Here is a 15,597-nt window from a genome sequence, read left to right as displayed (position 1 = left end):
CATATACAATTCTTCCTTAAGATAGCCGTTAAGGAATGCCGTTTTGACGTCCATTTTCCATATCTCATAATCATAGTATGTGGCAATTGCTAACATGATTCGGATGGACTTCAGCTTCGTTACGGGAGAGAAAGTCTCATCGTAGTCAACCCCTTGAACTTGTCGATAACCCTTAGCGACAAGTCGAGCTTTATAGATGGTGACATTACCATCCGCGTCTGTCTTCTTTTTAAAGATCCATTTGTTTTCTATCGCTCGCCGATCATTGGGCAAGACAGTCAAAGTCCATACTTTTTTTCATACATGGATCCTCTCTCGGATTGCATGGCTTCAAGCCATTTGTTGCAATCTGGGCCCGCCGTCGCTTCTTCATAGTTCAAAGGTTCACTGTTGTCTAACAACATGATTTCTAGGACAGGGTTGCCATACCATTCTGGTGTGGAACGTGTCCTTGTGGAACTACGAAGTTTAGTAGTAACTTGTTTCGAAGTTCCTTGATCATCATCATTGACTTCCTCTCTAGTCGGTGCAGGCACCACAGGAACATCTTCCTGAGCTGTGCTACTTACCGATTCAAGAGGTAGTACTTTATCAAGTTCCACCTTCCTCCCACTTACTTCTTTCGAGAGAAACTCTTTCTCCAGAAAGGACCCATTCTTGGCAATAAAGATCTTGCCTTCGGATCTGAGGTAGAAGGTATACCCAATTGTTTCCTTAGGGTATCCTATGAAGATGCATTTTTCCGACTTGGGTTCGAGCTTTTTAGGTTGAAGTTTCTTGACATAAGCATCACATCCCCAAACTTTTACAAACGACAGCTTTGGTTTCTTTCCAAACCGTAATACATACGGTGTCGTCTCAACGGATTTAGACGGTGCCCTATTTAAAGTGAATGTAGCTGTCTCTAAAGTGTATCGCCAAAATGATAGCGGTAAATCGGCAAGAGACATCATAGACCGCACCATATCCAATAGAGTGCGACTATGACGTTCGGACACACCGTTACACTGAGGTGTTCCAGGCGGCGTGAGTTGTGAAACAATTCCACATTTCCTTAAGTGCGTACCAAACTCGTGACTTAAATATCCTCCTCCACGTTCTGATCGTAAGAACTTTATTTTTTCTGTTACGTTGATTCTCTACCTCATTCTGAAATTCCTTGAACTTTTCAAAGGTCTCAGACTTGTGTTTCATTAAGTAGACATACCCATATCTACTTAAATCATCAGTGAGGGTGAGAACATAACGATAGCCACCGCGAGCCTCAACACTCATTGGACCGCACACATCAGTATGTATAATTTCGAATAAGTTGGTTGCTTGCTCCATTGTTCCGGAGAACGGAGTCTTGGTCATTTTTCCCATGAGGCATGGTTCGCACGTGTCAAATGATTCGAAATCAAGAGACTCCAAAAGTCCATATGCATGGAGCTTCTTCATGCGTTTGACACCAATGTGACCAAGGTGGCAGTGCCACAGATATGTGGGACTATCATTATCAATCTTACATCTTTTGGTATTCACACTATGAATATGTGTAACATCACGTTCGAGATTCATTAAGAATAAACCATTGACCAGCGGGGCATGACCATAAAACATATCTCTCATATAAATAGAACAACCATTGTTCTCGGATTTAAATGAGTAGCCATCTCATATTAAACGAGATCCAGATACAATGTTCATGCTCAAAGCTGGCACTAAATAGCAATTATTGAGGTTTAAAACTAATCCCGTAGGTAAATGTAGAGGTAGCGTGCTGACGGCGATCACATCGACCTTGGAACCATTCCCGACGCGCATCGTCACCTCGTCCTTCGCTAGTCTCCGCCTATTCCGCAGCTCCTATTTTGAGTTACAAATATAAGCAACCGCACCGGTATCAAATACCCAGGAGCTACTATGAGTACTGGTAAGGTACACATCAATAACATGTATATCACATATACCTTTGTGTTGCCAGCCGTCTTATCCGCTAAGTACTTGGGGTAATTCCGCTTCCAGTGACCGTTCTCATTGCAATAAAAGCACTCAGTCTCAGGTTTGGGTCCGTGCTTTGGCTTCTTCCCGGCAACTGGCTTACCGGGCGCGGCAACTCCCTTGTCGTCTTTCTTGAAGTTCTTCTTACCCTTGCCTTTCTTGAAACTAGTGGTTTTATTGACCATCAACACTTGATGTTCCTTTTTGATTTCTACCTCCACTGATTTCAGCATTGAAAATACCTCAGGAATAGTTTTCACCATCCCCTGCATATTGTAGTTCATCACAAAGCTCTTGTAGCTAGGTGGGAGCGACTGAAGGATTCTGTCAATGACCGCCTCATCCGGGAGGTTAATGTGCAGCTGGGACAAGCGGTTGTGCAACCCAGACATTTTGAGTATGTGCTCGCTGACAGAACTAATTTCCTCCATCTTACAACTGTAGAACTTGTCGGAGACTTCATATCTCTCGACCCGGGCATGAGCTTGGAAAACCATTTTCAGCTCCTGGAACATCTCATATGCTCCGTGTTGCTCAAAACGCTTTTGGAGCCCCAGTTCTAAGATGTAAACCATGCCGCATTGAACGAGGGAGTAATCATCAACATGCGACTGCCAATCATTCATAACGTCTTGGTTCGCTGGGACGGGTGCTTCACCTAGCGGTGCTTCTAGGACATATGCTTTCTTGGAGCTATGAGGATGATCCTCAAGTTTCGGACCCAGTCCGTATAGTTGCTACCATCGTCTTTCAGCTTGGTTTTCTCTAGGAACGCGTTGAAGTTGAGGTTGACATGAGCGTGAGCCATTTGATCTACAAGACATTTTACTAATGTTTTAGACTAAGTTCATGATAATTAAGTTCATCTAATCAAATTATTTAATTAACTCCCACTCAGATAGACGTCCCTCTAGTCATCTAAGTGATACATGATCCGAGTCAACTAGGCCGTGTCCGATCATCACGTGAGACGGACTAGTCATCATCGGTGAACATCTTCATGTTGATCGTATCTTCTATACGACTCATGTTCGACCTTTCCATCTCTTGTGTTCTGAGGCCATGTCTGTACATGCTAGGCTCGTCAAGTCAACCTAAGTGTTTTGCATGTGTAAATCTGGCTTACATCCGTTGTATGTGAACGTTATAATCTATCACACCCGATCATCACGTGGTGCTTCGAAACAACGAACTTTCGGAATGGCGCACAGTTAGGGGAAACACTTTCTTAAAATTATTATGAGGGATCATCTTATTTACTACCGCCGTTCTAAGCAAATAAGATGCAAAAACATGATAAACATCACATGCAATCAAATAGTGACATGATATGGCCAATATCATTTTTCTCCTTTTGATTTCCATCTTCGGGGCGCCATGATCATCATTGTCACCGGCGTGACACCATGATCTCCATCATCGTGTCTCCATGAAGTTGTCTCGCCAACTATTACTTCTACTACAATGGCTAACGGTTTATCAATGAAGTAAAGTAATTACATGGCGTTATTCAGTGACACGCAGGTCATACAATAAATAAAGACAACTCCTATGGCTCCTGCCGGTTGTCATACTCATCGAAATGCAAGTCGTGATTCCTATTACAAGAACATGATCAATCTCATACGTCACATATATTTCATTCATCACATCCTTTTTGGCCATATCACATCACAAGGCATATGCTGCAAAAACAAGTTAGGCGTCCTCTAATTGTTGTTGCATGTTTTTACGTGGCTGGAATAAAGTTCTAGCAAGAATGTTTTTTACCTACGCCAAAACCACAACGTGATATGCCAATTTCTATTTACCCTTCATAAGGACCCTTTTCATCGAATTCGATCTGACTAAGGTGGGAGAGACAGACACCGGCTAGCCACCTTATGCAACTAGTGCATGTCAGTCGGTGGAACCTGTCTCACGTAAGTGTACGTGTAAGGTCGGTCCGGGCCGCTACATCCCACGATGCCGCCGAAACAAGATAAGACTAGTAGTGGCAAGTAAATTGAAAAATCTACACCCACAACAAAATTGTGTTCTACTCGCGCATAGAAACTACGCATAGACCTAGCTCTGATACCACTGTTGGGGATCATTGTAGAAAATAAAAAAATTCTACGCATCACCAAAATCAATCTATGGAGTAACTAGCAACGAGAGAGAGGGGATTGCATCTTCATACCCTTGAAGACCGCGAGACGGAAGTGTTACAAGAACGCGGATGAGGGAGACATACTCGAAGCGATTCAGATCGCGGTGGATTCTGATCTTAGTGCTGAACAACAGCACCTCCGCGTTCAACACACGTGCAGCCCGGTGACATCTCCCGCGCCTTGATCCAGCAAGGATGAGGGAGAGGTTGACGAAGAGGGGCTCCAACAGCAGCACGACAGCGTGGTGGTGATGGAGTGGCAGTACTCCGGCAGGGCTTCGCCAAGCTCTTGCGGAGGAGGAGAGGTGTTGGGGAGGGGAGGGACTGCGCCTTAGCTGTGGTGCTGCAGCCCTCCCCTCACCCCTCTATTTGTAGGAGAAGGGGGAAGGGGCCCCGCTCCCTCTAGATGAGACTAGAGGGGGGCGGCGGCCAAGGGGAGGGGGCTTGCCCCCCAAGCAAGGGGGCGCCCCATTTAGGGTTTCCCCCCAACCCTAGGCGCATGGGCCCAAAGGGGGGTGACGCCCAGCCCTCCAAGGGCTGGTTCCCTTCCCTCTACGGCCCATGAGGCCCTCCGAGAGAGGTGGCCCGTCCCGGTGGACCACCGGAACCCCTCCGGTGGCCCCGGTACAATATCAGTATGCCCCCGAACTTTTCCGGTGACCGTATGACAACTTCCCATATATAAATCTTCACCTCCGGACCATTCCGGAACTCCTCGTGACATTCGGGATCTCATCCGGGACTCCGAACAACATTCGGTAATCACATACAAGTCTTCCTAATAACCCTAGCGTCATCGAACCTTAAGTGTGTAGACCCTACTGGTTCGGGAATCAAGCAGACATGACTGAGACAGCTCTCCGGCCAATAACCAACAGTGGGATCTGGATACCCATGTTGGATCCCACATGTTCCATCATGATCTCGTCGGATGAACCACGATGTCGAGGATTCAAGTAATCCCGTATGCAGTTCCCTTTGTCAATAGTACGTTACTTGCCCGAGATTCGATCGTCGGTATCCCAATACCTCGTTCAATCTCATTACCGGCAAGTCACTTTACTCGTTACATAATGCATGATCCCGTGACTAACCACTTAGTCACATTGAGCTCATTATGATGATGCAATACCGAGTGGGCCCAGAGATACCTCTCCGTCATACGGAGTGACAAATCCCAGTCTCGATTCATGCCAACCCAACAGACACTTTCAGAGATACCTCTAGTGCACCTTTATAGTCACCCAGTTATGTTGTGACATTTGGTACACACAAAGCACTCCTACAGTATCCGGGAGTTACACAATCTCATGGTCTAAGGAACTGATACTTGACATTAGAAAAGCTTTAGCAAACAAACTACATGATCTTGTGTTGTGCTTAGGATTGGGTCTTGTCCATCACATCATTCTCCTAATGATGTGATATCGTTATCAATGACATCCAATGTCCATAGTCAGGAAACCATGACCATCTATTGATCAACGAGCTAGTCAACTAGAGGCTCACTAGGAACATGTTGTGGTCTATGTATTCACACATGTATCACGGTTTTCGGTTAATACAATTATAGAATGAACAATAGACAATTATCATGAACAAGGAAATATAATAATCATCATTTTATTATTGCCTCTAGGGCATATTTCCAACATCACAACCTAGGGCAATTTGAGTTATTCCTTTAATAGAAAAGGAATATTCTCAAATATAAGAATATTGGGATTTGGGCTAGGATGAAAATGACAGGGTCTAGGGAAAGATTTGGGAATGACAAGCCACTCTAGAAGCAAAGAAGAGGGCATCTTCTTCAGTTTCCAGACCACAAAGCCACGGGAAAAGAAAACTCAGGCAAAAACCTCGGAAAAACAAAAGAAAAAGAAAGGGCCAAAAATCGGGCTGTCACAGTATCCAGTCGGACGATCCAAGTGAAAGAATCTAATATCCGAGTGGATGAGCTCGAATCCGAGTGAAACTGCACATGTGCCCGAATGATTATTTAGATGACCTCGGATGGAAACGTGTTCAACACAAAAGTTGTGCACATCATCGAAACGGTCAACTTTGGTTTTGGGGTCATCATCATCAGAGATAGTATACGGCCTACAAATTCATTACGAGACTCAAACAATATAGTTAGCTGCAAGACCGAGTCCGGCTGGAAGGTAAAGATGGCCTCGTAAACTATTCAAGATTGCCTTGTTTGGAGAAGTGATAAATATGAGAGTTGTTAGTATCATCGAGGCGCACAAATTTGAATTTGGGTCGTCTTGATCGGGGGTCATATGCAAGCTCGACGGCCCACGCAAGCAGGAAGACAGAAGTTTGGGCCAAATTCAAACTGAATCCGAGTTGGACGGGAACTAGGACTCTAGGACGTGAATCTATGTATTTTTCGTGTAAGGAAAGCCTAGATGAATCCTTTACTTGTACAGGAATTCCAGCTGCCTCTCATATACGTTGGGGGTGACGGCCGATTGAACAAGACCAATTGAACCAATCTCTCAATTACACTTTCGTGTTCATCTACTTTTACCCCCTACCCTTGTATATTTCTTTCTCGTTCTTCATTCGTTCTTCGCGTTGGAGGGCAGCGATCCACGAGGCCCTAGGGGCGATCAGGTCGACCTAGGGCAGCCCATAGCCGCCGCATTCCCTGACAGGGTCCCTCCCGGGCGTGTGGGGTTTCGGGTCTACAAAAGGGCCCGTTGACTATCCTGCGTATCGCTCTTCCGGACGGGTCTCCTTCGACGTGAGCTGCGGTGCATCACCCTCGGTGTTGGTGGTACATGGTGACGTGTTCGTGTGCGAACACACTTTTTGGCGACTCCACTAGGGAAGAAGCTTTGAACAGTTTCCAGCCTGTTCTTGCTACGAGGAGAGCGTCATCAAGCGGCTGCAATCTACAACGGTAACATGTATCATCAATCTCCTTACATAGATGCAAATAGCCATTATGTTGATGTTGCTAGATCTTTCAATGGACATGTCATGTCAGCTAGCCCTAATGAGCAAAGGCCAACTAGTTATTCCATTGGAGAAACTTGGAATTTACAGAATCGCGACATGCAACTTATGAATCTGAACTTTCGTGCATCGGCAACATCTTTCAATATGCCAGCGAACAACACGATTTGTTTGAGTGATCAATATATGACACCTTATGTACAAGAAGGAGTTTCATAGTTTTATCCATCGGCAGCCGACTCACAGTATGCGGGTTCATCCCCAAACATGCCGATGGATGGTGGAATCGGCCATGCTTCCATTAGCTATTCGGCTGGTTATCCTCAATCATCATATACTACACCTCATGAGATTAATTATTCAGTGTCATATGAAACTAAAAATATTCATGACTCGGCTCACCTTTGCGATTATGGCCGAGTGAATGGAGATTCTAGAGGAGCATATGTGCTTAATATTGCAAGAGATGAGGTGGCTCTGGCTGCATTAAAAAGTTTAGCAGAAAATAAGAAGATTGGTGCTATTTGCCTTGAGCAGCACGAAAAGGGATTGGTCCCTGATTATGAGGCAATAAGAGCTAGGGTTTTAAAAGAAGACAAAGTGTTGCAGATTGATCAAATTGGCAAGAGAGAATATTCAACAACAGTGCACATGTCTTTACCTATCATTGCAGCATGTTATACACCCCCTATACAATCACAGAATTTTGGCAACATCAATTCATTGCCTAAAGATACTAAAAGTACTGGGGGGCGAGCTGATCCAAGTAGCGCCGAGTTTAAAGAAAAATATGTAGCCCAAGTGGAAAAGAATAAGCCAGAGCTCACAGGGAATACCGTTAATGAATTTACTACACCTACCCTTGAGGAATTACCAGAAGAATATTGTCAAGCTTATGAAGCACTCAAGAAGAAGCGTGGAGAGGAAGATTTGCAAGAGTACATCATGTGCCTTCCTCCATGTAGCAACCATGTTGGCCCTTCTACACTTTTGAGGCAAGTTAAAAAAGAAGCTTTGCTAGCAAATTAGCAAAAAAGGATTCACTAAGCTAATACAATGGATTCGGTTGAAACCAGATTGAGCACTGAGACAGCTAATGCTGAGTGCATCAAGCCAGTTATTACCGAGTGCACCAAAATAGAAGATGCAAGCTTCACTGGGCAAAGGAACGACAAACGCAGCAAATTGGCTCTGCTCGATTTTCCGGGATGTAAGGGAGCTTACATGCTACCCTATGAGTTTCGTGCTAAAGATTTGATGAGCATCAAGAACAAAGTAATATGGCCGAACATAGTTCGGTTAACGATGAACATCAAGAACCAGAAAATGCAGCCGAGCAAAGTTCAACTAACAAAGAGCGTCCGAGTGAAATCTACTTGGGCAATCCGAGTGAATATACTCGGGCAATCGGACTGAAATATTCTCAGGCAATCCGAGTGAAATATACTCTGGCAATCTGACTGAAATATACACGTGCAATCCGAGTGAAATCTACTTAGGCAATCTGAGTGATGAGGCACGAGATCCAGAAGAATAGGAAGAGGTGTTGGAGATTTATTCAGAAGTGGAGCAAGGTATTGTTCGAGTGGTGCAACCACCTTCTCCTTCCAAAGTCTTCACAAAGGTACACCTAGCCAACAATTTACTCAATTTTCGATTCGGTCAAAATCAAATTGTTGATGCACCCGTTAGTAATATTCCAATTAATTTTAAAAGACCAATCGAAATGAGTAATTTGTTTGTTAGAAATGATCTTGTCACTAATTGTAAAACAGTATAACACAGCTACCTACAACCCTCCACGGCAATTTGACACTCTTAGCCGTCACATCGCTCGAACATAGGATTCATATCAACTCGGCTGCCACAAGTCGTTACGCATGCTCGCGACACAGTGTTGCGGGCCGCTGCACAGGAGAGCGACCTCCTGTTTACCTCCATCAGCGGGCCATCGAAGGCCCAGGTCTTCTGATTCACTAATAGGCCCGGTTGTCCAGGCCCAGTCATCCAGTTCTAGCACAAGCCCCCTCACCTCCTCTCCTCCTTCCTCCATGATGTGCCTCCGCCGTGGGCGAGTTACTGCCGTGCATCCGCACCGTAGGCAACCATTGCCGGCTGTCCTTCTCCTGCATCTGTATCCATGCCTTGCAGCTGTACCACGTGTTGGACACTCTCCTCATGAACCTCACAGCCCCTCCCAACAGCAAACAGATCCCATCCTTTCCCTGCAACCAGATAACAATCTTTCCGTCGATCGGTGGTAGTCACATCAATCGGCAGGCTACTAGCAGCAATGGCGGATGAATTGGGAACGGAGAATGGACGGGTGACAGCCAAGGTGTGTGGCTGCAAGCTCCCCTTCCCACTATTCTCCATTCATGATGCAACAGGAGGTGGCTGCATTTTTTTGACAACCAGATCAAGACAACGGCGATAGGGAGCAATTTTGGTATGGTTTTTTATTTGATCTGAAGCTATTTATGTTTTTTATCTCAGGAATGATAGTTTGAATAGATGGATTCTTAACTATTCATTCTTGAGATACTCATTGCACGACAAAGCATTGAGATAGTGGGATTTGATACTCAAAGCATGCATTAGTCACTACTCAGTTATTTTGAAAACTATTTCAATTTTGAACCATGTCGTTTTCTTTTGAAAACCAAATCAATTATTTAATAACCGGCCTTGCCCACAGCCAGTCATGTGGTAACTAAATAATATTTAATTTGTAAACTTGCAAATACCAATTGACTTGATAATTCATGCTACAAAATTGTTCCACCAGGCATCCAGGCTAACTACGAATTTCAGATCTCTAGCCCACAGAAAAAATTGGTATTCTCGTGAATTTAAGATGATGCCATGAAGCGCAATTATAGGGTAAATAAAGGAACTAGCTTGTGCTAAATGATGGATCACCCTCGGTGCTATGACAGGTTGCCTGTCCTTCGCCTTGCTGCACTAAGTAATGTCAAGGTCCTCTTCTCCTCCATGCTCGTGCTCGAGATCTGCTGCTGATGAGCTCAACGCCTCCCTAGCTCTGCTCTCTTACCATGAACACTACGCCTTTCTTCTCGACCTAAATTACACCTTTTGTATGTATCAGGCTTCATGGTACCTATGAATCCATCAGCAGTCTGGCAACATTAGTCGAAGAGAGGTAAAAATTATTCAGTTAGGTTGCCCTTTTTGTTAAATTATTAGCTCTATTTTGCCACTTTACATTCTTATAATTACAAAATTAATCAAAATTTTGGTTCTGCACAATGTCTTTAGGTTGCAAGGTAAAGAACTTCTTGTAGAAAGCATTTAGCTTCCAAAACAAGAGTAATATATGGACACAATTGATTAAACAAATTAACAGGAATGACGCTGGAGAGATTTTGTTTAGAGCATATCGATTTAAGCCACTGTCGCTTTCAGGAAAGAGAAGGTACATATAGTTGTTATTACAGATAACATATGATAGCTCAATTTGTTCAGAGCAGCGCATTTCAAGCTACTGCTATTTTCAAGGTTGATTGCTACTATTTGGGAAAAGAGTTGGAGTGAAATTGTAATAGCACATGGAAGCACCTACAACTACAAGGGGGTCTCACTAGGTACTGTATGCAGGATGCTCTTCCATAATTTGTGCCAGGTGTATAATAAGTAAAATGGTACTAGGTATTCATCTATTTTTGACTTTTTGTATCTTGAATTCTTGCTGTTGTGGAATCCTGAAATCTAGTTTTTAGATGCACCTCTCAGTCTATTTGGGTAGTCCACAAGAAATGACATGGTACAAATTTCTCAGATATTTCTAAGTACACAAATCTTTTGACATATTTCTCTTTCCTATAGTAGATGTCATCAAGATAGGCAGGCGCGGCAACACGCGATTCGATGATCTAGTCATGCTAGGCAACACGTGGTATTATTCATAGAGGCTAATAGTGACAACTTACCGTAACCAAAGTTGTTCCCGTCATGTCAACTGAAATTTATATTCATATGGACAACTTTGTTTGTTTCATGCCTGTCTAACATTTGGTCTCAGGTGAGACGTATATTCTGTGATTATTTTAGTTGCAGGAATATAAAGCCAAGTCCAAAGTCCTTCGAGATAGCCGATTCAAAAGCATCGGGAAAGGACGATGAAAATCAATGCATAGCCGAGTCAGATGACACTAAGCTGGCACCGCTCGGTTGTTTTGTTTCAGAGCCGGTATCACAATATCGGTTAATGGACCAGGAGTGTACGTCCAGTGCAGGCATAGTTGATCACATCATCGGTACATCACTGACTAATCCTATTATTATAATTGATCACGATGTCGAGCCGTCAAGACAAGAGCGAATGCAATGTTCGTTCGAGAAAAATGTCAAAGATTGCAACATGATCCATCAAGTCGAGCAATCGGACAAAATAAGACGATTGGATTTTGTTGAGGCGCGATCATTTGGCCAGTTGGATCAAATTAGTTTTTATTGGTAATCAAATATTGACTCGGCTATCTCCAGCCGATTCATCTAAAAGTGGACAGGTACACACTAATGATGATGGGGTCAAGTCTTCGAGCAAGGATATTGTTAAAAAGTGCATCAAGAACAATCTTGAAGACGGAAATTCCATCAAAGCTACAATAGTGACATCTGCACCGGGGGGCACCGAGAAAATTCAAAGACGGATGCACGCACAACTAAACAAAGCAAAGGCAATGGTAAGCACAAAGGTAAAACGTCGACAGTCACTTTCGCACAATTATTAGAAAAATATCAGAATATAAGTGAGGCAAAGAGTGCTTATCATCCGAGTGAAATAAAAGCATCGAAGTCACCCCCAAGGGATAAATTTGAAGACCGGGATTGGCGAAGGAAGAAGTTGAGCAAACAAACTCCATATCCTCCTTTTGGGCCACCAATGCCGATGTCATGGATACCTGCCTATGCTGACTATGATTCAGATCAATCATGGAACAAGTATAAATCAAGAGCACACTGTCCATCATATTTTAAATCTCCTCACCAAAATTATGCATCTCTAAGACGATCATCATTTGTTCAACAACCACATGTTAAAGACCGACTCAACCAAAAATAATCGGTCCGGGGGTCAGCAAAGAAGATGGTCGTGGTAAAGCAAGTGTACCAAGTGAAAAAGGATGGCCGCAAGTGTGTTATTTTAGATCCGACTCCAGATGACAAAAATCCAGCCGAGTCTATGTTGGCTACTAAGGACAAGAAAGTGAAGCAAGTAACTTTCAAAGATCCAATCACCGAGTTTGATCAGGCCAAGCCGAAGATGCCCAAAGCCAGGAAGAACTTCCCACTGCATAAACCAAAGTCCCAACAGGGATGCCCACTCAACTTACCATATTCGCAATAGAAGAAGCTGAATCGTCTTAGGGCCAAAGGGCTAGAGAAGAGGAACATGGTCTGGGTTCCTAAGGGAAATCCTCGAGTCAAGAGCGGCATCACATCTCCTGTTGCGAACCTGGCAGGACTAAAGGTGGGCAAGTGTGAAGCCGGCAAGCGGAGTCGGTGGTTTTTATCTCACTATAGGAGATTCCAAATGGTGCATCGTCCATGTTCTTCGACCGTTCCATCAAAGCCATCGCCCCGGAACATATCCCTAGCCGAAACATCTAAATTATTTCGGCTATTCACACTTTGGTGGACGGGTTATCCAGGTCCTATGAGATAAGGACGTATGGCAGATATTTACATATCGCCCTACGAGTATATTGTGTTGACAAAGTTCGCATCTGGATAATTGTGTTCATTGCGGTGTATCTCATATTCTCAAAGCCAATTCTTGGTTTTGCCAACACTCGAAGGCCGACTAATTATTCGGCCACTAATTGAGGGTCTAGTACAGCAAAAGTTGTCGACTCCTATTGTTGGTTTATTGCAGCATCCAGAGAAAGTGAGTCACCGAGATGAACGAAGCTCTGTTCACTCAGGGAGCAAGGCAATGTTGACTCAGGAGACCAAAGGAAAGGAGCCTGACATCCCATTTATCAGTCGGGCTCATTGGACACCAAGTCAAATTGTCATGGAGATTATTTTCATGATTCAGTTTAGCAGCGCCCAGAGTCGGCGTTATTCTCATATTTCTTCACGGGCTGGATTTGAAGACTTCATGCCGACTAGAGCTTACACGCTAATAATCAAGCCGAATATGCTGTGCTATTCAGGCTAGAGGACTTTTTTCGCTGTAGGAGTGGCGTGCATCAAGGTTCACAATAATTCGTTGCCAACGGTCCCACGGATGTAATCTCTATATGCATCGACGAATCCCTCAAACATTGACCTTGTTGACTCACCAAACGGCTGACTCTAGGGTTGACTCGGCCACTAATGGATCTTACGAGCCATATGGTTGGCTGAGAAAGTTTCTCTTATCTGTTGGGTCCAAGTCAGGAGATGGACATTGTTAGGCGGAGGATTGATGGAGCATTTTGATCAACAATGAGTTGAGTCACCGAATAGTTGGTGGTTCCTTTTTGGTGCATGGACATAATCATTCGGCAGCCATGGAGTATTTGGATAAAAGTCAAGTGAGGATTGGCACGAGAGACCTAAATGGGGGGCATTCGTGACATCGAATGGTTGTTCTCAGACTCATATTATCTGAAGAGGCTCTACCCAAGCAGCAACAACCTTGAGCATATGGATGATAAAAAATTATCGTCCTCAGCATGCATAGCCGATGGAGTGCTGACATCGTGCTTAAAACAAGTATTTTCTGGCACGCAAGCTCTGCCAGAAAACAGGGGAGCATGTGTTTGATGATGTTATGCACCTAGGGTAGGGTCATGGACCTATCTAGGATACCATACCAAAAGACATCCTTAGACGAAGCTACCTTTCAGTCGACCAAGAGGGACTTCACTCGACTCAAGGACACTAGACGACGAAGATAGCCACTCGACCATGAAGCTAACCACTCGACGGCCAGGAGACCTAAAGTCACTCAGCACGCAACGGTCTATCATTAAGTAGCTTTAATAGTCTTCATGGCACTTTATGAGGGCGTTACCTGTAACCCCCTATCTTAATGTTCATTAAACCCTGCATAACTGAGGGCCGGAGGGGTCTGGCGAACTCTATATAAGCCACCCCCCTCCTCAGTGTAGAGGGTTCGCACCCCTGTAACACATATACACAGAAACCAGTCGACCGCCTCCGGGCTCCGAGACGTAGGGCTGTTACTTCCTCCGAGAAGGGCCTGAACTCATTAAACACTCGTGTGTACAACTACTCCATAGCTAGGATCTTGCCTCTCCATACCTACCCACCATTCTACTGTCAGACTTAGAACCACGACAGTTGGTGCCCACCGTGGGGCCGGTGTCTTAGCGACTTTTTGGAGAAGTTGCAATTTGTCCGATTGCCTTCATCATGGTTTCCGGTGGAGGTTTGGTCGAGGGCTGCGAGATCCGTCTCGACGCGCTCGCTTTCATCGCCGACGACTCCACTTGGCTCCAGGAGGCACCACTCGACATCGACGCGCTCCCCGTCCGCGGGGCCACGCACTTTCGGGCGTGTGTCCGCGGCGTCCTGCTGCGGCAGCCGTCGACCCCATACCGGTCGACTCCTGTGCCGTCCTCCCTCCCTGTCTCCCGCCAGCGCAAGCGCTCTGGTCGGTCGAGGCTTCAGCGATGGGTGAGACACACAGTGGCTCGCCAATCGGCCACCACCCAAGTCGCAGCGATTGAGCCCGACGAATCTCTCTACGGCCTGTTCGATCTGTCGACTGGCTCCGTAGAGACTACATCCGAGTGCGACAGCAGTGATCCAGCGGCGGAGGTCCTGATGGTCAATGGGCCTCGTAGCCCTCCCGGTTTTCCCCGCATCGATGGGATGGACGATGGAGGTGACCCCGCTCAGGCCCACGAAGAATATCAGCCTGAGCCGCTCACTTCTCAGCAAAGAGAAGATCTTCGCCGCCGGAACATGGATGCCCTACATACTCCCATCGCAGGAGAAACTCCTGAGGCTCGTGCCTTGGAAGAGGCGCGTTTGGCCAACTTGGCTGGACGCACTCGACTGGAGAACCTCCAGCGAGCACTCGACGAGCGTGCACGTCAATGAGTACCCGACTCTAGCCGACGTCAGCTCTTTCCGCAACTGACTCAGGTATATCAAACCCCGATTCAGAATTTGGCAGCTGCAGCCCGTATAGCGGAGTCAATTCAGCCCTCTCAGTCGGAGGCTGGAAGAGGCTTGATGCAGATCAGAGATTTGCTCCGGGCGGCAGGAGATCAGAATTCAGTTGTGTTACAGTCGCGCAACAGGATTCACAGTCGATCCGTCGCTGCGAATACTGTTCAGTCGGCTCACAGCCCATGGTCGCCTCCGAGGCACGTGGGACGTGAAGGCCGGTGGGACCACTATGATGATCGATTTGATCATGAAAACAGGCATCGAGTGCCCTCTCCTCCCCCGAGAAGTGGGTCTAACGCCCATCGGCAGCAAGATGACAGGCGCCAGCTCAGTGTTGGGCG

General features: G+C 45.4%; 1 long non-coding RNA gene across 1 annotated transcript; it reads left to right on the top strand.

Moving 5' to 3' along the window:
* Nucleotides 1-9,406: 9,406 nt before the first annotated feature.
* LOC119281998 lies at nucleotides 9,407-10,549 on the top strand. Its single transcript, XR_005138599.1, has 3 exons — nucleotides 9,407-9,551; nucleotides 10,212-10,265; nucleotides 10,382-10,549. It is a non-coding gene; the product is annotated as an uncharacterized LOC119281998 (long non-coding RNA).
* Nucleotides 10,550-15,597: the final 5,048 nt, after the last annotated feature.

This window comes from Triticum dicoccoides, chromosome 3B, assembly GCF_002162155.2.
Source record: "Triticum dicoccoides isolate Atlit2015 ecotype Zavitan chromosome 3B, WEW_v2.0, whole genome shotgun sequence".
Classification (NCBI taxonomy): Eukaryota; Viridiplantae; Streptophyta; class Magnoliopsida; order Poales; family Poaceae; genus Triticum; species Triticum dicoccoides.
This window is presented reverse-complemented; position numbering and strand designations above follow the sequence as displayed.